Below are 22215 nucleotides of genomic sequence, written 5' to 3'. Positions count from 1 at the left end.
AGATGCTCTGGGCTCTGTTGCCCATGCTATGCAAATAGCACATCATTATATATGGGTTAAGGGTTTTTGTCAGGGGAGTAGAGAAAACTGGACTGATTGCATAAGAGGACCAATTTTCATAATCTAATGGGGAAAAACTGGCAAGATTTAGTGATTGACTTACTGAAGAGAGAGAAGGGGCCCCACATGGAATGGATAAGTTGTCATCCCATTGCACAAGGAGGACAGTGGCTGTTAGAGAGGGGAGAAAGAAACAAGTGTTTGGGAGGAAAAATGAGTTCATTTTTGCTGTGTTAAGTTTTAAACCTGTGACAACTGGATATCAGGAAAGGTGTTTGAGAAGCAGGACTGAACTGGGGGTTGTCAGGAGCTGAATAGTCTTTCCACAACCTCTCTTCTATTTCCACACTCCCTGCCTCCCTCAATTATAACTCAAACACCGAATGGGAAAATGAATCACATAAAGAAAAAACAATTGTAAACTTTGCTTTCTACTTTCCAAAGATGTATCATCTCTTGACCTTGCTTGCTGGCATTCAGGAATTCAAACAAAACCTGCATTTTTTAATATCTCAGGTTTCACCTTGGATGAAACAAAGTAGTAATTGACCTAAAAAGATTGTTTCAATAGTCATGTATTTGACTGATAGAATGCTGAATTCACTTCAGGACAGTTGTTTTCACAAAAGAATTAGCAAACAGAAGGAGGGTAGTGTGGATACCAACAGCTGAGTTAATTACTGCTGTGGCTCTAGGTTGACCTAAATTAAGTCAGCCTAATTTTATAGTGTAGACAAGCCCTAAGCCATCCTTACAAATTTACTTCTGGTTGTATCCCTACCTCTGATAGGTTAAAAGGGTACTATTAATGGCAATCTAATATTTTTTTTAAAGTTTATAGTAATTTTAGGTAACGCACCGGATCCTAAGTCCCTGTTCCAACTCTTGGGGTTTTAAAATGTCATCTTATTTTTTTTTTTAAACTTTTCTCTCATGTTGGTGTGTGAAATATCCCAGGGGTGAATGGTGAAGTTGAGTATCTACAAGGTGTTGTTAAATGAAAAGTAAATGAATTGAAACGTAAGGATTTTAAAAGATTAGAGAAATAAACTTTGTGTTTTGAAAGATAGTAGGCAAAAATGTCTCAGGCAAGGTCTTCACTACAGACTTGTATCAGTATAACTACATTGCTCAGGGGTGTGAAAATACACATCCAAGAAACCTTAATTCTACCCCATAGGGAAACCCTGGGAGAAAAGTTTTAATGTTTTTAAAAATCAGTTTAATCCATTATGGGACAACAAGCAGTTATATAATTCAGTTATATAATTTGGGATAATTGCAACATATTCTCTAATATTTTTATCCTAAATAGTAATATATACTCTTAACCTTAACTCCATCTTCATGTAGTTTTTCATCTGGGCATTTAGGAATGAAGGTAAAAGTATTTTTAAATCGTGTACTGCACATGTATAGTATCGTAGTCTTTTGATAGTGCATGATAGTGATGTGTCAGTTGCATACATCAATAATAATTTCTAACTGTAGCATGCTTAGTTATCTACCTTCATATGCTCGCTCCCTTTCTTGCATTCTCCCTTTTCATGCTGCTCTGACAGGTTGCATAGGCTGACAGACAAAGCAAAAATTGAGTTCTGAAAGTGGATGTACAGCTCATCATCTTGAAATACAGATACACTTTTATAAGATATCTTAGTTGATCAGCTTAAAAGCTGAGGAACTGCTTAATTCCAAGTACTTTGTTCTAAACTTTAGCATCCAAAATACTGCTCATAAAAAGAGCAATGCAGGTGCATTTCCTAAAATAGTACCCTTTGCTTAATATGTGCAGGCAGAGAACGAAGAGTTCAGATCAGTTTACATGTTCTCTGTGCAATAATTTGGCTTCAATGGTGAATAATTGGAATACTGCAAAGCACAACGTTGATATGATTCTAGTGTTCTGTTGTCCAGAATGCTTGTGTAATAGACTAAAAATATTACTCTGGGTGCTGGTGTTTAGAATATAGCACTTACTCTGAATGAGTAGTTCATGTAAATAGAATAGTTTTAGCTAATATTGGAGACTAATAATGTCACTGTGCATGAAGACTTGTGCTAACTGTGTATTAGATGGACTTTAGACCAGACTAGTGAATTATTTTTATACCTGCTCAGTTGGCTGTGATATGCAATGTGAACTAAACATGCTGCAATCAGGGGTACTTTAACTGCATTGCAAAAGACCTTAGCATGACGTTCTTGAATCAAAGCTCTTATTTTTCAAGAAGAATGAAGGAAAGTTACAGCCCTGGCTGAGTTCTTCCTTGTCATCTGACACCAGGCTGCTGTCTTGCAACCAAGCTTAGGATCCTGCGTCCTTCACGCCTCCTGGGTCTGAGTAGCATCTGAGGCTAGACTATAAGACAGGCACGCTCCTGGGGTTACAGACTCCTGCCTAGTACCCATTCTTAGGATGTGGGGCCCAGCTGACCTAAGCCACAAGATCGGTGCCTAGTTGCTTAAGACCACAAGACTCCCAAGTCTCCCAATAGTGTAAGCATGCCCTCCCCAGAGCATCACCCTCATGAGTGCTCTAGTTTATGATTTAACTCATCAGACTAGTTAAAGCAAGGAACATGCAGACTTTGCAAAAGAATGTCTTAACTATACACACTTTCCTCATAGAAATGTACAAGAGTTAGCTCCCTTTTCCCTCTTACAGGCTTCTGGCATAGATGGTTATTTCATCTAATAAAGCATTAACCAGTCAATAGTCTTGGTTGGTAGCCTCCATTGTTCTGCTAGGGCAAGGCTATTCAATTGTTGATAGTCCTTGATGTTCCTGTTTCAATTTCTTAGACATTGTCTATTTTCTGCCATATGTAGAAGATTTTAACCCACACAGAAGGTCATAGTCAGCAATAGGGTTCATTAACTCACATGGAATTCATAAATTTACATAGATTCCCCAAACTGTCAGTGCTAGTTTCAGTGTAAATAATGCAGTTTCTGGATTCCTTGATGCAAGAAGTCATATTAAGATCTTTTGCAATGCAATTATTTCTGATTCCACCATGTTCAGTATGCCTGAGTTGTCAGTTATTGTTCACTTTTCATATTGGATGCAGTCAGTATCCAGGATAACTACTTGTAAACTTAACTTGAACTTTTAGGAAAGGATGAGATCAAACAGTCCTGCAAGTATCTCTTTGAAATGGAGAAACCATTAGGCTTTGAAATGGAGAAACCATTGGTGCTAGTTCCATGAGACTCTCAGGTGTGAAGTCCCACTCTTGAATTGGTCTGATACCTGGTGTTGACCAGGAGGGAACCCAGCAGTGGCTCAGAAGAAATGATTTTGTAGCAACAGGACACTGAGCAGCAGCACTAGCTGGAGTAGCTCCTGCAGGATAAATGAGACAACTAAGGGTGTCACCACATGGCAAAGATCTTGTCTATATTAGAGAATTTTGCAGGTCTGAGAATAATTTCCCTCCCTCCCCCCACTCAATTGAACTGCATCTTGTGACCCAAACTAGTGCTTCAGTGGATTGTCAGGGACTAAGTAATGTCCTTGTAGCCTTTGATGTTGTTTAAGGCTCAATCATTACTTAGTCCTGACAAATTTGGCACCAGTCATTTGATGGCACAATTGTTTGAAATAGTCATCCAACCACAGGAGGAAGTGGAGTTACCAGTGCTTCTTTATACTGCCTCATCTAGCGAACATCCTAGAATTCCCTCTCTGCTCTTTGTGATATCCCCTATCCCTATATCTCACATATCATTCCCTCCCAGCCTTCACTAGTGCTCCTGGATCACTCAATAAATGAGCAAAACAAGTGTGGCTTGCTGGCTGCAGGTCCCAGTCTGACAAACTATAGGTAAAAAGAAGAACAGGAGGACTTGTGGCACCTTAGAGACTAACAAGTTTATTAGAGCATAAGCTTTCGTGGACTATAGCCCACTTCTTCGGATGCATATAGAATGGAACATATATTGAGGAGATATATATACACACATACAGAGAGCATAAACAGGTGGGAGTTGTCTTACCACCTCTGAGAGGCCAATTAATTAAGAGAAAAAAACTTTTGAAGTGATAATCAAGCTAGCCCAGCACAGACAGACAGTTAGATAACAAGTGTGAGAATACTTACAAGGGGAGATAGATTTCAATGTTTGTAATGGCCCAACCATTCCCAGTCCTTATTCAAACCGGAGTTGATTGTGTCTAGTTTGCATATCAATTCTAGCTCAGCAGTTTCTGAGCTAGAATTGATATGCAAACTAGACACAATCAACTCCGGTTTGAATAAGGACTGGGAATGGTTGGGCCATTACAAACATTGAAATCTATCTCCCCTTGTAAGTATTCTCACACTTGTTATCTAACTGTCTGTCTGTGCTGGGCTAGCTTGATTATCACTTCAAAAGTTTTTTTCTCTTAATTAATTGGCCTCTCAGAGGTGGTAAGACAACTCCCACCTGTTTATGCTCTCTGTATGTGTGTATATATATCTCCTCAATATATGTTCCATTCTATATGCATCCGAAGAAGTGGGCTATAGTCCACGAAAGCTTATGCTCTAATAAACTTGTTAGTCTCTAAGGTGCCACAAGTCCTCCTGTTCTTCTTTTTGCGGATACAGACTAACACGGCTGCTACTCTGAAACTATAGGTAGTCAGAATGCTTCTTGACACCCATTCCTTGAACATTGCTGTTGGTTTCAATCTTCTACTAATTTGACCTAGATAATATGAGCTTTATCAGAGGGAGGGTAGGTTTTACGGGAAACCTCAGATATTTTAATCATGACCATTTGCTGGTAGCTACATGGCTCCCATGGGCCTACATACATTCCCAAAGTGAAATTGCATGTATTTAGGGGTGAAGCCCTGATTTGATGTCTCAGACATGACCTGCCTTCGAGAGCAGAGAGGTCCAAACTCTTTCTCACTCCCTTGGAGTCTTTGTTTCTCTTAGTGTTCCCTGTTTAACTTCTCCAAGTTTTTAGTTATGGACACACATATCCTTGAAATTCTATTTAATGCATCATATTTGGAGGCATCAGACTCCTCTCAACCTTTATTTAAAAAAAAAATCTGGTTGCTTGTTTAGAATAGCTTGTATTTTCAACTGTGCATGATGCAGTACGTATTATTGCTTTCCTTATTAGATGGCGCATCTCTTGAGCTACTCTACTCTCCCTGACTGAGATGCTTGTGATGATATCTTTAAAGGCGGAAAACTACTCGCTTTGTAGTTCTGTTTCTTTGAAGATATAATCTTGCAGAATTCTCTCTGTTGCCCAAATCCGATCAGGAGCTCTCTTTTGAGGTTGTCTTTAGAGTTCTGCATAGTGAATGTTTTTCTTCATCAAAAGGAACTGACAGTTGAGGGCACTAATGGGTTGTACAATTTGCAGTGCATGATTGAAATGTTTTGTTTAGGTGGGGTTGAGGACAGGGAAGGAGAGGAGGTGGGATTTGTAGCTCTTCTAAACTCTTTAGGTTTGAGTGTTTCTGGCCAGTCTTTCTCTAGAGGTTTGAGATTAGATTGAGAATCCTGAGAGTTCCTCAAAGAAATAGAATATCAAGGGAGATAATTATCCATTGTGCGATACCTTTTGAAATTCCTTATAGAAAAATATTCAATATGTTGGGAAGTAAATTGGGGTTTTCTTTCCCACATTGAGACGTAAAATACTGTCCATGTTTGGCAGTTTTCCATGCCCAAATACTTGTATTTAATAAAGTGAGGTTATTTTTTATTTATTCTGGAGGGCAGGGATTATTGTAATCTAGAATGAGAACTACATATGTAAGGGAAATTCTGCATAGTTCTGGTTTACTAATTTTTTTTTGAAACCATGAATAACTTCTTAACCCATTCCTTGCTTCAAGTAAAACTCCAGACAAGAATATGCTCTAAAAATTGTAGACCTGTTGTCTATTGTCAAAACTTGTTTCTATGTTCTACTTACAGTAACAAGTATGTAGCTTGGCTGCTGCTGAATAGTACCCTCTGTCACAGTTTCAGGATAATTGCACCGGTATTTTGCCCTCTTTGGTCCCTCAAGGGCACCCACTTAAAAGTTTCTGTTTCCCAACTGTCACCTCTCCTGGGTGAAGACCTGCATCTCACTGTGGCACTCTGTGCTTCAAAACAGCACCCTGGAACCCTCATATTCACCACTGTCATATAATTATGATATGTTTTGTTTAAAATATACTTTGTGTGGTATCATTTTAAAAGTCTTGACCTGCTAAACATTAATATCCTGTTGGATTGTATGTGCTATCTTTGTATGTGAAGTTATAAAGTTTTGCTATGTGTGTGCTACTAAAATATGTTTTGAGGTTGGGAATACCCAGAACCAGCCTTTCAGAGGCAACTGTGGAGGAGCCAGACATGCTGATGGCTCATTAAAGGGAATCCACACTCCTAAGGATTATCCCAGGAACTGTATACAATGGAGACTTCTCACAGATAGCACATAGGCAATGGAGACTGCTTGACATGTGTCATAGCAAAGGATCTTTCCAGCAAGCTGGAAGAAACTATAAAAGAGGGGACGTGACATCATCACTTGGCCTCACTACCCCCACAACTCAACACCTGGAAACACATCTGGAGGACAAAGATTGAATGGAGGAAGGTGATCCTCAGCTGGAGGAGAGTTCCACTCTGTGTATTGAAGATCTGTAACCTGCTTGTACTATCTATCAGGGTGAACCACTGCCTGTTTAGTTTATAGAATTTAGACCCATTTTTTTTTTATTTCTTAGGTAACCAGCTTTGATCTCTACGCTCACTACTTATAATCACTTTAAATCTCTCTTTCTGTACTTAATAAATCTGTTTTATATTTTACCTAAAACAGTGTGTTTTGGTTGAAGTGCTTGGGAAATCTGCTCAGGTTACAAAGGGTGGTGCACGTCCACTTTCCTTTATAGAAATGGCGAACTTAATTAACTTACACTGATACAAGTGCAAGACAGTACAGTTCTGGGGTGCAAGGCTGGGGAGATGGGGGGAATTGGCTGGAGCCTTTCTATAGTTGGTTCATGAGTGGCTGGGAGAAGCATTTATGCAATGCAATTGGGTGTGTCCCTGCCTGTGGATGTCTGTGTAAATTCAGTACCTGGCAGAGGTTTGTGGCTTAACAACAGCATCACAGTGTGAGAGGGAGCTGAGGTTGGTGAGACAGAGGGCTCAGTAGTAACCCAGTTATAGGTTACACCTTGGGAACCCTGTCACATTCACTTGCTTTTGAACTGGTCTTTTAAGGCTGTGCAGTTTCCTGCCTTATACTGTGATATTCCCAGCAATCCACTCTGCCTAAAAGTCAGCGCCTGTGTTTTGCTTTCTCTCCAAGGGCTGTGATCAGCATGTCACCAGCAGTTATAAGTTACCACACAGCTCCTTCTAAGTAAGCATATTTATTCTTAAGGTAAAAGCATTACAGAGAAAGCATATAAAACAATAAAAGAATCTACACACATGCTCAGAAGTACACCCCCAGCTCACACCCCCAGCGCCAGCATAGGGCACTGGTAGGTATCAGTCCTTCAAACTCCACAACTGCGTTTTTCCTGTGGTTACAAGTTCATGTCAGTCTTTAGATTGGAAACCAGAGCAAAGGCCCTGAGTCATTTTAAGCTCAGGCTATTTATCCAAAAGTCCTTTCTTTGTTAGTTGGTTTCTGGATAGTCCAGTTTGAACCAGAGTATGTGAGCCTCTCTGGGAAGTGGTACATCTCTGGAGATTCTGTAACCTGGGTGATTTGCCTTAACCATCTCCTATTCTTTTCACTTCCTGGAGAAGCTGTGGAAACCCTCCCCTATGGAGTGCACACATTCCCTGGCCCACAATGATACATAAACAATTCATACACTCAATACAATGTGATCTGGTCTCCCAAATATACTGCAGGAATTTGCCATATTTGTCACATCCTCCACATCTGATCGTCTCCAATCCAGAAACTCCCCCAAGGATCTTTGATTTTGATTGGTCAGCAGATTGATAGAGTTGAGCATAATACATGCATAGCATTCCTGGCACTTGCAATAGTTCCAGAACTGAACTTTGATTTCCCATGTGGCTATCTAGAGCAATAACACTGATCCTCAGGTCAATCTCTGTGCTTTATTTTAAATTTTAAGTACAGCTTAACTTTATAATTAAGATTTATTTTATTTAATTATGAATTGTTTGGGTTATTTGTGCTGTTTACAGATCAGAGTAATTGGGCTAAATTTATTAGTTGCAGCAGGGATGGATTTGGTCTAGCGCAGGGGTGGGTAAACTTTTTGGCCCAAGGGCCAAATCTGGTTATGGAAATTGTATGGCGGGCCATGAATGCTCACAAAACTGGGGGTTGGGGTGTGGGATGGGTGAGGGCTCCGGCTGGGGGTGCGGGCTCTGGGGTGGGGCTAGGTCTGAGGGGTTGGGGGTGCTCTGGAGTGGGACCAAGGGGTTTGGAGGGCGGGAGGGGGATCAGGGCTGGGGCAGGAGGTTGGGGTGTAGGAGCAGGTCAGGGGTGCAGGCTCCAAGCAGCGCTTACCTCAAGCAGCTCCCAGAAGCAGCAGCATGTCCTCCCTCCAACTCCTATGTGGAGGAGCAGCCAGGTGGCTTTGCGTGCTGCCCCATCTGCAGGCGCCACCCCTGTAGCTCCCATTGCCCATGGTTCCTGGCCAATGGGAGCGGTGCTTGGGGCGGGGGCAGCGTGCGGAGCCTCCTGCCTGCCCCTACGCATAGAAGTCGGATGGGGGACATGCTGCTGCTTCCGGGAGCCGCGTGGAGCCACGGCATGTGCGGAGTGGGACAAGTCCCTGACCCCGCTCCCAGGCTGGAGCACCGGAGAGGGGCAAGTCCCGGACCCCGCTTCCTGGTGGGAGCTTGAGGGCTGGATTAAAATGTCTGACGAGCTGGATGTGGCCGTAGTTTGCCCACCCCTGGTCTAGTGCCTAACTTTGTACAAAAATATACTTGAATATTAATGAGCATAGTTCTGTATTTTTTCTAGAAGCTTGTTCCCTTTCTTAAATATCATTTTAAACTAGGAGTCTAACTCCTACTGTGGTTTTTTATGAAACACTGTTAGCTTTATTGAGGGCAAATCCATCAGATAAGCTACATTTATAAAAGAAATTAGTCTGTTCCTTTTTAAACTTGCTCAATCAAATATTAACTACCTGTTCTTGTCAGTGTGATGAAGTGATATAAAATATTTGAACACCTTATCAGACTATAGTTTGGAAAAACATTCTTAATGTTATAAACATCTTGATTCTGCTAATTTTGAAGCATAGTGAAGAAGTTTGGTATTCAGTAACACTCAGAGTTCAAGAAGCAAGTGTGATTGAACCATTAATTAACGAATCTGCATTTAGCTAATCAACACCACTGAGCAGCCTCTCACAACTCTCAGGCAAATACGTAGATGAGAGCTGTAATGAGGTTACATGTTAGCAAGTTCTTAAAATAAACTAAGAAAATCCATTTATTTATGTTTGAATATGACATAAAGTGACAACATATCAGAATTATCTAAAGTGATGGTTCGTGAAGGCTAACTTTGAAGCACTCAGTAGGTAATCTGCTGCACACCGTCCATCCATCTCATCATAGGTCATCCCCTACTATGATGATCCTCCACCATTTCTTCCATAATGACTTTCTCAGAGTTATTTCCATCTCTGTGCCTCATGTGACTAAAGTACATAAGTTTTGCATTTGATTTTTGACATCAGGGTCTGCTTCTCTCCAGTAATATTTCTAACATGGGCATTTGTCTTTTTTTTTTTTTTTCATCCAGGAGATGTGTGTCTTGGCCATCACCACATTTCAAAAGCTCTTGTCAGCAGCGTAAACTTTCCATGATTCACATCTTTAAATTGCTATGGAAAAAAATAGGGTTTTCACCAGTTGCACCATCATACATTTTGAGATGCCACGTTTTTTTCCACACTTTCTTAAAGGTGGCCATAGCTGAGTGAGCCATCCCTAGTAGTCTTTCAATTTCTTGGGAACAGCCTCCTTGGTTGTATGTATATGATCCCAGATAATTAAATTCATCATCTGCTTCTACAGTTTGTCCATTAATCAGTGAAGCATGTGAACAGTGCATGATTGTACTCTCCACATTTTTCAGTGATGTGACATGTGCCTTGGCCCTCTCTGAAACCAGCTTGTTGTGGTGATAGTCCTGTTTCTGTCCTTCATTTCATACAGTCCTGGATTATGTAAAGCATAACTTTGCTTTCATGAGATATCAGGAAATGGTATAATAGTTACTACACTCTATGATGTTTCCCTTCTTTGATAAGGGCAGAAAAATTCCCTTCATCCAGTTCTCTCGCCAATTTCTAGTCATCCATACATCCTTACAAAATTTCCATATAAGAACAGTTTTGTGATCTATCTCTCGTGCTTTCTCAGGCTTCATTTTCATAATAGCATGTACCACTTTTATTCACAGGATTTAGGGCTTTGGCTCTGTACTCTCGTCTGTCATCTTGAGGTATCCAGATTAGCACAGTAATCTCTCCCCCTGCGTTTACTATCACCACCCTCAGTGAGGACTCTGCAATCGTGAACTTTTATTACGTTTGTGGGTAAAACCTTTCAGTAAGAAGTCTGACTATTGTGAACATGCCTTTTGTAGTGCACTAATTATAATTCTCAGGTTCCATACATTTTTCTCTTGTATATTCGCTCTTGTCTTATCCAGTCTGCTTTGAATCTGTCTGCTTAGTTACTTATATTCTCATCTACATTCTTCTGCCTCCAAGCCTTTATTTCACTGTCATTTTCCTCAAGCTCAAATAGCTCAGTTAACCATGGTTTAATCCTACACTGACTTTTCAGAGTGTGTGCTTTGGTGGTTTTGAGCATAATAATTTTCATTTTATTCTAAAGTTTGCTGGGATTGTTCTCCTCTTTCATCTATGCCAAGGCCTAAAACCTATTCTGGACAGAAGTTATATAACTTCATTGATTCTGGACAAATCCAGATGCAGTGGACTTGTCGAATGTTGTATCTTTTTAAGTTTTAATTTTGTGCTTGAGGCTAACAGCCTATGATCTGACCCGCAGTCTGCACTTGGAAGTCTTTGTCCATTGGACTTCTGATCACCAGCATTGCTATATTATTATATAGCCTATCTGGTTCTTTGTCATACCATCAGGGTGACCTCCACATATAGAAACATCCAGGTTTTTGGGTGAAGATGTTGTTTGTAATGACCAGGTGATTAGAGCAGCAGAATTCAACTAAGTCTTCCTCTCTCATTTTGTGAACCCAAACCATTGTTTCCCATTACTTCTTGGTTAACTTACTGTGCTAACATTCATATTTAAGTTCCCAATCTTCACATGGTGTTTTAGTGATTGTTCAAGTCACTCATAACCACAGCTTTTAATTGCTGGTGCCTCCTCCCCAATATAGTTTGTTGTGCCTTCTGGCCTGGAGCTACAGGCTTGTGCCACATGTGATTTACTTTAACTTTTTTCTGCCATAATAGTTCTCATGGAATAAAGTACAGAGGGTAGTTTCCTGTTGCTTTCTCTCTGGTTTGTGGCTGCTGTTGGTTAAATCATGGTTTAACTCTTCTGCCTTTTGATGGTATTTTCTCCATTGAAGATCCCATTTGCCTATTCAGGTGCCAATCCTCCTGAAGGCATTGGCATTTCTGAGGTTTGCCAGTTACTTAGCCACCGCTCAGCACCTGGTGTTGGCCAGTCACTGGTTTTATCATGTACTGATAGTATCTAAGCCAAAGTCTTGAGCAAGTTCTTAATTTTTACAAAATAGACTAGAGCATTAGTAAGCATCATCATTATAACTAAACTACAGTTGTCAAAAAAGACCACATTTTTGATAGATTTTCCTTGCTTCTTTAACTCTCTCTCTGTAGCCCCCCACCTCATTCAATATACACCTCTTAACTGCTGCAATGCATGAGTAGCCTCTTTTGCTATGCTGTCCTGAGTCATTCCATGAGCACCATCCATCCTGTGTACTGAATGAGCTAGGAGTCCTGTGGGGGAAAAAAATAGCATGGGATGATATCATTAAAGACTGTTACAATGCATAAGCACAAGGGGCTGCAAATTAAGATTGTGCAGGCAACCTTAATGACAGCATTTCCCAACTTTGGTGCTTTACTTTGGTGCTTTGTTGGTCTTTTAATGTATTTTTTGTATGTAACTTTTTAGGATTTCGAAAAAGCAAATAAGGGGGAAAAACAACATTCTGGAACCATTCGGACCCTAGGGTTATCACCTCTGAGGTGCAAAAAAATCGGACACACAGGATGATTCTGAGCCCCTAACATTGGACAGCTGGCAGTGTGTACTTAGCACCCTTGCAGATTTCCCTGGCCAGCTACCTCAGAAAAAAGGATGATCTCGGGAAAACCTAGAAAACCTGAACAGATACCCATCCACTGGGTTATTAGTGGGGTTGAAACCTTTAGAACCATAGTATAGCCCTCTACCACTTGAGCTAATGGGATAATTGGTAGTAGTAGGCTGTTATTCTCTGTATGGACCAGCCACTAGAATGTGACCCTTCTCTAGTGGATTTTACAAATATTCCGATAATGGATGATATCCCTCCTATTGAGGATGTTGGGACTTTTGGGTTCTACTCAGGGTTCTGGAGAGGAGTCTGCTGTAGTTACAGATGTTTTGCCACTTCCCCTTTCTCTGTTTTCCCTGCTTCAACCCTCCTAGGTACTTATCTGCTCCAAATTGTCCTGTACCCGCTTTCCCTTTTGTACCTCATTTCCACTCTGCTCCTCATCCCTCTGCATTCATGTCTCAGGCAGCTTCCATCTTCTCCTTCATGCTGCCTGACACCCAGTCTTGGTGCCACAACAGCCCCTGGCAGCAAGGATGATCAATTGTCCTGCACAGCCCTGCGCTGGAGTATGCTTAGCAAGCTCTGTAGGGGAGCATGCTTAGTGAAGTCAGAATGTTGGAAGAATTTTGCTACCAGCCTCTAACAAATGTTCACTAAGCCTATGAAAGTTCCCATTTGCATGAACTTGGGTGGATTTTCACTGGGGCAGCAAAATGCACCTTGCTCCTCAGGCTGATTCGAAGTATAGAGATGCTGGTTTATCAACGAAATGGTTGTAAGAATTTAACATTGGCAAAACAAATGTGTTTTTCCCTAACCTTATTCTCTGAAACGACTAAACTGTTTTTACAGAAACTTTTACAAAAAATTCAGCTCAAGGCAAACATGGAAAACTTGAGCCCAAATGGTTAAAATTTGGCTAAATTATAAGCAACTGAAAACAAGGTCATAAGTGGAAAGCTGGGTGTAACCTTAACTATAATGTAATTAATTTTACAGATTATCTATTTAAAAAGTCAGTATTTTTAAAACAAATTGAGATTCTGTCTTTCCATCAGTAAAGCTAGATGCTTTAGTTACATAAGTCTCTGTGGGAGAGATGCATTTGAAACAAACTTTAAGCACTTCTGGGAATGACTTAAAAGCTTTCAATATATAAATGTCACATTTCAAGTCTGATATTTAAGGGCCCTTCCAGGTCTAGAAGCACGTGCATATGTTCCACTGGAAATCTTCCTTGTCAGTGGAGTAAAACTCTTTTTAAACACTTAGTTGTGATCCAGCATAGAATCATAGAAATGCAGGGCTGCAAGCAACCTCGAGATGTCATCTGTTCCAGTGGTTCTCAACCTTTCCAGAATACTGTACTTACTTTCTCATTTTTACCATATAATTATAAACTCAACAAATGTAAATATTATACTTATATTTCAGTATATTGTATATAGAGCAGTATAAACCAGTCATTGTCTATATGAAAATTTAGTTTATACTGACTTCGCTAGTGCTTTTTATGTAGCCTGTTGTAAAACTAGGCAAATACCTAGATGAGGTGATGTACCCCCTGGAAGACCTTTGCATACCCCGAGAGGTTGGCTGAGAATCACTGATCTAATCCTTTTCCCCCATCCTGAGGCAGGACCAAGTATACCTATACCTGTCAGGTGTTTGTTCATCCTGTTGTTAAAAACCAGGGATTCCACAACCTCCCTTGGAAGCCTATTCCAGTGCTTAACTATCCTTTATAGAAAGAAATTTTTGTTACTAATGTCTGACCTATATATCTTCTGCTGCAGATTAAGCCCATTACTTCTTGTCCTACCTTCAGTGAAAATGGAGAATAGTTGATCACTATATTCCTTATAACAGCCCTTAACATACTGTATATACTCGTTCGTAAGCTGAATTTTTTTAGTAAAAAAGGGAAGCACCAGAGAAGGGGGTCGGCTTATGAACGGGTATAGGGAGGGAGAGGTGGGACCCAGCCCCTCCCTCCAACAGAGGGAGCAAGGAGAGGCAGCACAGCCAGCAGAGCCAGAAGGGAAGAGGCGGGGCCAGAGTCTCTCTGCTTCTGGCCACGCTGCTCTCCCCCCAGTCTCCGAAGCAGCTGCAGCTCCGGGGCTGGCAGGCTGCAGCCATGCCACTTGGCCCCGCCCCTCAGAGCAGACTGTGGCTGTGCTGCCCGGCCCACTGGAACATGCTGCGGCCGCGCCGCCTGATCTGGCCCGCTGGAGCAGGCTGCGGCTGCACTGCCCAGCCTGCCGGAGCAGCTCCAGCCAGGCCAGAGACATCCTCCCCTGGCCCTCCCCAGATAAGGTGGGAAGGGATGGGATGGGGGTCATGTGGGGAGTGGTCACAGGGGTTACTCCCCTGACCCCAGCTTCTCTCTCTCCCCCCCCCCCCAACCCCCCAAGAAATTTCCCCACCAGTTGCTGTCCCGACCCTTCAGGGTAAGCAGCTGGCACGCCGGGACACATTGTTTACTTATAAAGAACAGGAGTACTTGTGGCACCTTAGAGACTAACACATTTATTAGAGCATAAGCTTTCGTGGGCTACAACCCACTTCTTTGGATGCATATAGAGACTCTATATGCATCCGAAGAAGTTTATGCTCTAATAAATTTGTTAGTCTCTAAGGTGCCACAAGTACTCCTGTTCTTTTTGAGGATACAGACTAACACGGCTGCTTCCCTGAAACCTTTGTTTACTTATGTTTCCCTCCGTGCCTGCGGACGCTCATGGTAAACAAACCATCTCGGCCCACCAGCAGCTTATTCTGCTGGCCCAGGAGGCAAAGTTTGCTGAATCGGCTTATGAAGGGGTCATAAAAATTTTCCATTTTTTACTTACCCATCTTGGGGGGGGTCAGCTTATAAACAAACAGGCTTATGATCGAGTATATACGGTATTTGAAAACTGTTATCAGGTCTGCTCTGTTTTTTCCCCTCAATACTAAACATGCCCAGTTTTTTTAACCTTTCCTCATCGGTCAGGTTTTCTAAATCTTTTATCATATTTTGTTTCTCCTCTGGTCTCTCTAATGTATCCACATCTTTACTAAAGTGTTGTGCCCAGATCTGGACACATTATTCCAGCTGAGGCCTCACCAGTGCCGAGCAAAGAGGGACGATTACCTCCTATGTCTTATGTCCGACACTCCTGTTAATACACCCCAGAATGACATTAGCTCTTTTAGCATCTGCACCACGTTGCTGATTTATTCAATTTGTAATCCATTATAATCCCCGATCCTTTTCAGTGGTACTTGTGGCTCGCCTGTTTTGTGTGTGTTCATTTGATTGTTTTTCTTCCTAAGTGCAGTCATTTACACTAGTCTTTATTGAATTTCCTCTTGATTTCACACCAGTTCTCCAATTTGTCAGCATTATTCTGAATTCTAACCCTGTCCTCCAAAGTGCTTGTAATCCCTCTTATTTTGGTGTCATCCTCAAATTTTATAAGCATACTCTCTTCCCATTATCTATGTCATTAATGAAAATATTGAACAGTACTGGACCCAGAACAGACCCCTGCAGGATCCCACTAGATATGTCCCCCCAGTGTGATAGTGAATCATTACATTGATAACTAGCCTTTGAGTATGGACTTTCAATCAGTTTTGCGCCCACTTTATAGTAATTTAATCTAGATTATATGCCCTAATTTGTTTACGAGAATGTCATGTGGGACTGTTTCAAAAGCCTTATTAAACTTAAGATATCATGTCTACAGCTTCTGCCTTATCCAGTAGGCCAGTAACCCTGTCAAAGAAGGAAATTCTGTTGATTTGGCATGATTTGTTCTTGATAAATCATTGTTGTCTATTACTTATATCCTCCACGTGTTTATACATTGATTGTTTAATCATTTGTTCCAGTATCTTTCCAGGGAATACTGGGTTTGTTGAAAGGTCATGCCTACCCCACTCACATTTTGATATTTTCTAGCTAATAGAAGAAATGACATAGATTTTTAAAGTAATTTTATTGTATTTTAAAGTATTTTTAAAGTATTTTTTTGAAAATCTGTTGTGGTAATGAAGAAAGACTTTGACTTTGCTGTCATTAAAATCCACTAAATTTAATTACATAAACTCAGCTAGACTTGCTGATTTAAATTCTTTATTCTCAGTACAAAATATCTTGGCTTTTGTCAATATCTGTTTTTTTCTAAAATGGATTAATAATGTTTTGGCAGCTGAGTGATGTACAGTATACTTTGCACGTACAAAAATTTAAGCATAAAAGTAAGCGTGGAAACAAGTGACCTTTCTTGTTTTTTCGGCTTCTAAACTGAGTTTGTCTTTTTAGGTAAGAGATAATATCCATGGAATAGTCAAAGGATAATGGTTTCCTGTAAAATAGATATCTGTGAAATAGAGGCACTTGTATTTATCTGGGGAACACTAATCTGTGATCTTGTATAACAAACTTACTCCCGTGGTACCAAATGATTGATTCCAACTAATTGTTTTGTCCATTGGATATTTGTGCAATAGAGTGACTGTTCCTCATTGTACATTTTTGATCAAACATTCCCATTGGCATAGAGAACAGGCTTGGTGTCCTTATGCAAGCCTGTGCAATAGCTTTTAGATAGCAGTGTGTCCAGTGCTGCAGGTCAGAAATGGAACTGAATGCCTGTAAAGGTTGGTGCTTGACGGAGGTGGCGCCTAGTAGTTAGTGTGGTAGGGGAGCCCAGGCCCTCCCACTCCCCTGGGGTCTGTCCCAAGGCCCTGAGAGGGTGTCCAAGTTCAAGAAAGGGTTGTAATCAAGGTAATGCAGAACAAACACTGTGCCTTTAGTCTGTCTGGGTTCTAGTGGGCCGATTCCTCTCTTTTCAGAGAAGCAGCTTCCGCGTCCTTCCTCAGGAGCTCCTGAGGCCAGGTTCTTCTCCCTGCTTTATCATCCCCCTTCTGAGCTGTCTGAGATCTTTTAAGCCCCACCTCCACCAGGCGCATGCTCTGCATGAGCAGCTGGGTGGGGTGTCTGGGCCTGGAGTTGTTCCTTAACCCTTTATTCTTGGGGGGGAATTCTACACCACTGTGCAATGCAGAATTTCACAGAATTCCCTGTTTACCCTGCAAAATTTCTGGCTGCTAGTAGGGGCTGCTAGACTCTGCAGAGCCCAGCTGACAGTGAGCAGAGCACCCAGCCTGGGGGGTGCTGGAGGCTGCATGCTCTTTGATCCTCATTCTTCTGGGGACTTGAGAGGGTCTGGAAGACCCAGCCAGCTCTGGCAAAGGGTGAAGAAGGGCAGGCAGTCCCCTGGTGGGACAGTAAAGAAGTTGTGGGGAGTAAAGGTTTTGGGGGTGCTGGTGTCTGGGCTGGGCTCTATCTACCCCACGGCTGGGCTCTGGGGGAAAGGGTTGTGGGTGTCTGGGCTCTGGAGGCCCCACACAGCCCCCTCTAACTGGAACTGGTTGTTGTAGGGGGTTTCTTTAACTCTCTATTCCTGGGGGAATCCTTTTTTGCTCTTGTTTATATTGTTGACATACTTGACAGATATTTTGAAATAAATTATCAAAATAATTGAAACTGGAGTGATTATTTTGTGTTGTTTTGACAAATAAAATATGCAGCATTTTAAAATATTCTTTGCAGAATTCCCCCAGGAGTAACCCTTTAACGCCCAGTGTGGGGTTTATACAAAAGGTGGGCCCTCAGATTATTAAGGTTGGTTTCTTATACTAAAGGTCTATTTAATCAACCAAAAGATCTATTAGCAGTTGAATGTAACTTGTGCTATCATCAACATATAAATTCTGTGGAAAAAATCTTAGCATCTTAATATGAGACTTTACACATATTATGCTTCTGAACTATTAAAGAATATGAAAGCCTACCACACCCTTCTATGAGGAAAAGGTCAAAAGGACTCTCCAGTGTAGCTTTTCCAACTGGCTTGCCTCTATGTGCAGCTACACAAGGATCTCCTTCAGAGCTTGGTTTTGTTAGAGAGCATGAGCAGCACACCTGGCAAGGGGCCTTTTGCACCCAGTTGGGAAAAAACAAAATTTGTCCCTAAAGTCTGTGACCATACCACAAAAGGTTACTGCCGTGTTCTTATGGCTTTTCCTGTTACTATACAAAACGCATGATTTAAATTTTTCACAGAATTTGGCCAGTGTAATTTAATTTAATATTAACAATTGTACAAATGTTTAGCCAGCAACTTACTATAGTCCATCAGCTTCAAATGTATCTACCCATACTGTAAAATGTAGAATGCCTATTGACTATCCACAAAAAAGAAAATCATATAAATATTCTATGGCATGTACAACATTTTGTATGATGTACATAGATTTTAAGATTGAGAATTTAGGTGGTGACTTTGTTAGCTTTAAATAAATAAATAAATAAAATATATCTAAGAAATTTGATGCCAGGTTGCTGTACATGGTTAAACTCATGGTAAGGCTTTCAGGGAGGAAAGTGCAGTTGATAAGCTATTGGTAAACTTGTTCTCTGCAGAAATGAGACCTTTAGTCCCTTTAAATGAAAAAGGTAACGCTTTTAATGTTTGGTGCAGTGCATGAAAGTTTAATTCTTTATAATCTGAAATTAAACCTAGCATTGCTGAGAGTGGGGAAGTGAATTGTCTTTTCAAGAACATGTTATGCTTAAAAACATAATTCTTTTGAGGATATTTAATAACTTACTGGTTTATCATATGTTCCAGAAAATCTACTTAAAATCTTGATATTGGCATTAAAATACATGGTAACTACCTGAGTTGTGAAAACCTGTGTGATAGACCCAGACCAGTTGGGAACAGCAGAGTAGCAGAAGGAAGATATTGGCCACTGGATAAGTAGTTTTCTGTTCCCTGAGTGACCAGAGGAGGGGCTGCTCCAGGCTAATAGACCACCTGACTCCAGTTAACCTGCTAAGAGTCAGGTGAGGCAGTTAAGCACCTGACTCTAATTAAGGCCCCTTTGATGCTATAAAAAGGCTCACTCCAGTCAAGCCAGGGGGAGCCAGAGGAGAGGAAGTGAGTGTGAGGAGCTGGGAGCAAGAGGCGCAAGGAACTGAGAGTGAGAGGGTGTGCTGCTGGAGGACTGAGGAGCACAAGCGTTGTCAGACATCAGGAGGAAGGTCCGGTGGTGAGGACAAAGAAGGTGTTTGGAGGAGGCCATGGGGAAGTAGCCCAGGGAGTTGTAGCTGTCATGCAGCTGTTACAGGAGGCACTATAGACAGCTGCAGTTCACAGGGCCCTGGGCTGGAACCCGGAGTAGAGGGCGGGCCCGGGTTCCCCCCATACCTTCCAACTCCTGATCAAACACAGGAGGAATTGACCTGGACTATAGCTTCTACCAGAGGGGAAGGTCTCTGGACTGTTTCCTGACCCACAGGGTGAATCTGTGAAGCAAGCAAATCTGCCAATAAGCGCAGGACCCACCAAGGTAGAGGAGGAACTTTGTTACATCTGATATACAATTTAATAAACATTGAGACAAAGGGTCTTCCATTCTATTTTAATATGGCTCAAATACATATAGCATGTAGGAGGGATGTCACTTATCTGAGAGCAAGTTGAAGAATAACAAAATTATTTTTATAGTAAAATAAAATCTAAATGTGTGGTTTTACTTTGTTACTCATGCTGACTCAACCGTTCTAACATGTTGTGTATTTGTAATTTACAAGCCTGTCTGACACCTTAATGATTTAAATTCTTAATCTTTGTATATATTAAAAAAAATCAAATCTGGAGCATACATTAGCGATGATGGCTGGTCTTCCAAATTGCAGTGAGTGAAATCGGACCTGACCAAGCATCTATTTTCCATTCCAATCTCTGCCTAAGGGTGTTTTTCAGATAGGACAAACATGCAGTCTGTCTGATTCTGGCTGTGTAGATTGCCGGGCCTTCTGCCTCCTCATCAGTGAAATTGCAACCTGAAGTCAGCAGTTTCTATACTTAAAATCTAGTTTACCTACAAACTGCCTATATGTATACCCTTTATTAAAGCTAGCTAAAGACTGTAGAAGGTAAGTCAGCTGAGCTGGAGAGGCCTGGGATGGGAATATATCAGTAACTCCACAACATGCTTCCTGTAGACCTCTGGCATCTCTAACAGGTTTGGAGGATGCTCCTCCTGTTTCATGTGTGCCATAAGGGGAACATTAAAAGATTGCTGTAGAGTTTCATGGGTTCTTCCTTCCAGTGAGCTTTAGTTCCAAAGTCTTTTTTCCCCCTTACTCTGTTTCAAATTGAATGAAAATGGGGATGTTATGATGGTTTAGAGAAGAATCTGCATTCAGAATAGTTCACACACTTGTGGTCCTTGTTAAGTAGAAGAATAAACAGTGCAGGCTTCCTAATAAGATCAGTCAGATAGACCTAATATTTGGTATTCCTAGAAAATTATCTTCTACCCTTTCTGTAGTCCAGTAATAGCGGGGTATTAGACTGGAAAAGATAGTGTGCAGACTAAGCTAGTCATAACTGAACTTGATGTTACAACACAGTAATATTATTTCCAGGGGCTCTATTTACAGAATTGTGAAAGAGCAGGCAGCTAAAGATATTGGTATTGTTATTCCTAAATAATTTGGTAAACTAGTCTTTATTGTTTAATTAAGAAAATTATTACATAGGATTCCATGAAACTGGTGGCAAATGCAGTGAGCTTCTCTGATAGTCTAAAGAGCCTTACTGCTGTGGCCTTGATGTATAATTCACAGATAAATAGAAGCGCATCACTCCTTTTTTTTAGGTAGTGGAGTCCTTAATGATAGTCTGCTTTTAACATCATTGGAGTATAAATCCGTCTTCTCACCACTTAATGCCTAATATATATGATGTAGAAATAATATTTCCCTTCCCCCCCACCTCCTTATCTTTGGATAATTCTTTCTCTTGTGCTGTTTGCTTCTCCGGAAAGGAAAGCTTTTAGAATCTGTGTTCTATTTTAAGTGATTGCACATGTCAATTCCACTTCAGGTGTGTGTGCTCTTAGTGCACTAGAGTTGGAGACTTTTCCCTTATTGGTAACCGTTGGGGTGGTGCATGCACCCTCTGCCACTTTGTGCTGCTCTGTGATGGTGTAAAGGGAAGAGCTGCTCCACTCCCTCCTCAGTTCCTTTCTACTACCTAGGCTCAGTAGTGGAAGTTGATCAACTTGCTATTATAAGTTTTTTCTCACTCCAGGGGATTGATTTCCCTTCTGTAAATAGTTAGTAGTACTTGTTAGAGTAACTTTTCTTTGTTTTGTCTATTACAACTTTGAGTGTCAGGTTCCTGCTATACAAGGGGGACTGTTGACCACTTTTGGGGTATGCCTTGGTCTCCAGCCTTTTAAGCCTTGTGCTGCTGCAAAAAGTCTGTTGGTGAGTGATCTTCATTCCAGGTACATAAAGTGCATCGGTCAGGGTCACTTCCAAGACCATCGCCAGATCTGTAGGGATTTCAAGTCCCAGAAAAAATGATAGAAAAGTGAGACTATATCACCTCCTCAGGGAGGTCGCCCTGTGTCTACCTTTTGAAACTTCCTGCTTGGGCTGGGCATCAAGGAATTCTGCCTTGGGTGATTGCTTCTCTGGATATTGTGGAAAGTTGAGAGGATGAGCCTGTGGTGTCTGGAGATTCTTTGTCTGTCCAGGATGACTACAGGGCCTACTAAGAGTAACTAAAGAGAGTAGTTCCTGAACCACCTCAGTCTGAATATCAAGTGAGGCAGAGTCCCTAGGCTGGTAGGCATACTACATATATCTGGTAGGATCTTCTTGAGTGGCTCTGCCTATAAATTCAGTCATTCTCGAGTGCACAAAATTTTTGTGGCAAATGCCATCTTCTCTGCCTCCAACAGCGAAGAGGAGTG

General features: G+C 41.3%; 1 protein-coding gene and 1 long non-coding RNA gene across 10 annotated transcripts in view; both read left to right on the top strand.

Moving 5' to 3' along the window:
• CDK19 (cyclin dependent kinase 19) overlaps positions 1-22215 on the top strand; it is a 227426-nt gene that overhangs the window by 12053 nt on the left and 193158 nt on the right. The window lies entirely within an intron of this gene.
• LOC135982633 (uncharacterized) lies at positions 4-6891 on the top strand. The gene is made up of 2 exons (XR_010600091.1): positions 4-3890; positions 4689-6891. It is a non-coding gene; the product is annotated as an uncharacterized LOC135982633 (long non-coding RNA).

The sequence above is a fragment of the Chrysemys picta genome, chromosome 3 (genome assembly GCF_011386835.1).
Source record: "Chrysemys picta bellii isolate R12L10 chromosome 3, ASM1138683v2, whole genome shotgun sequence".
Taxonomy (NCBI): Eukaryota; Metazoa; Chordata; order Testudines; family Emydidae; genus Chrysemys; species Chrysemys picta.
Note: the sequence above shows the minus strand (reverse complement) of the source record. Positions and strands in the feature narration are given on the sequence as shown.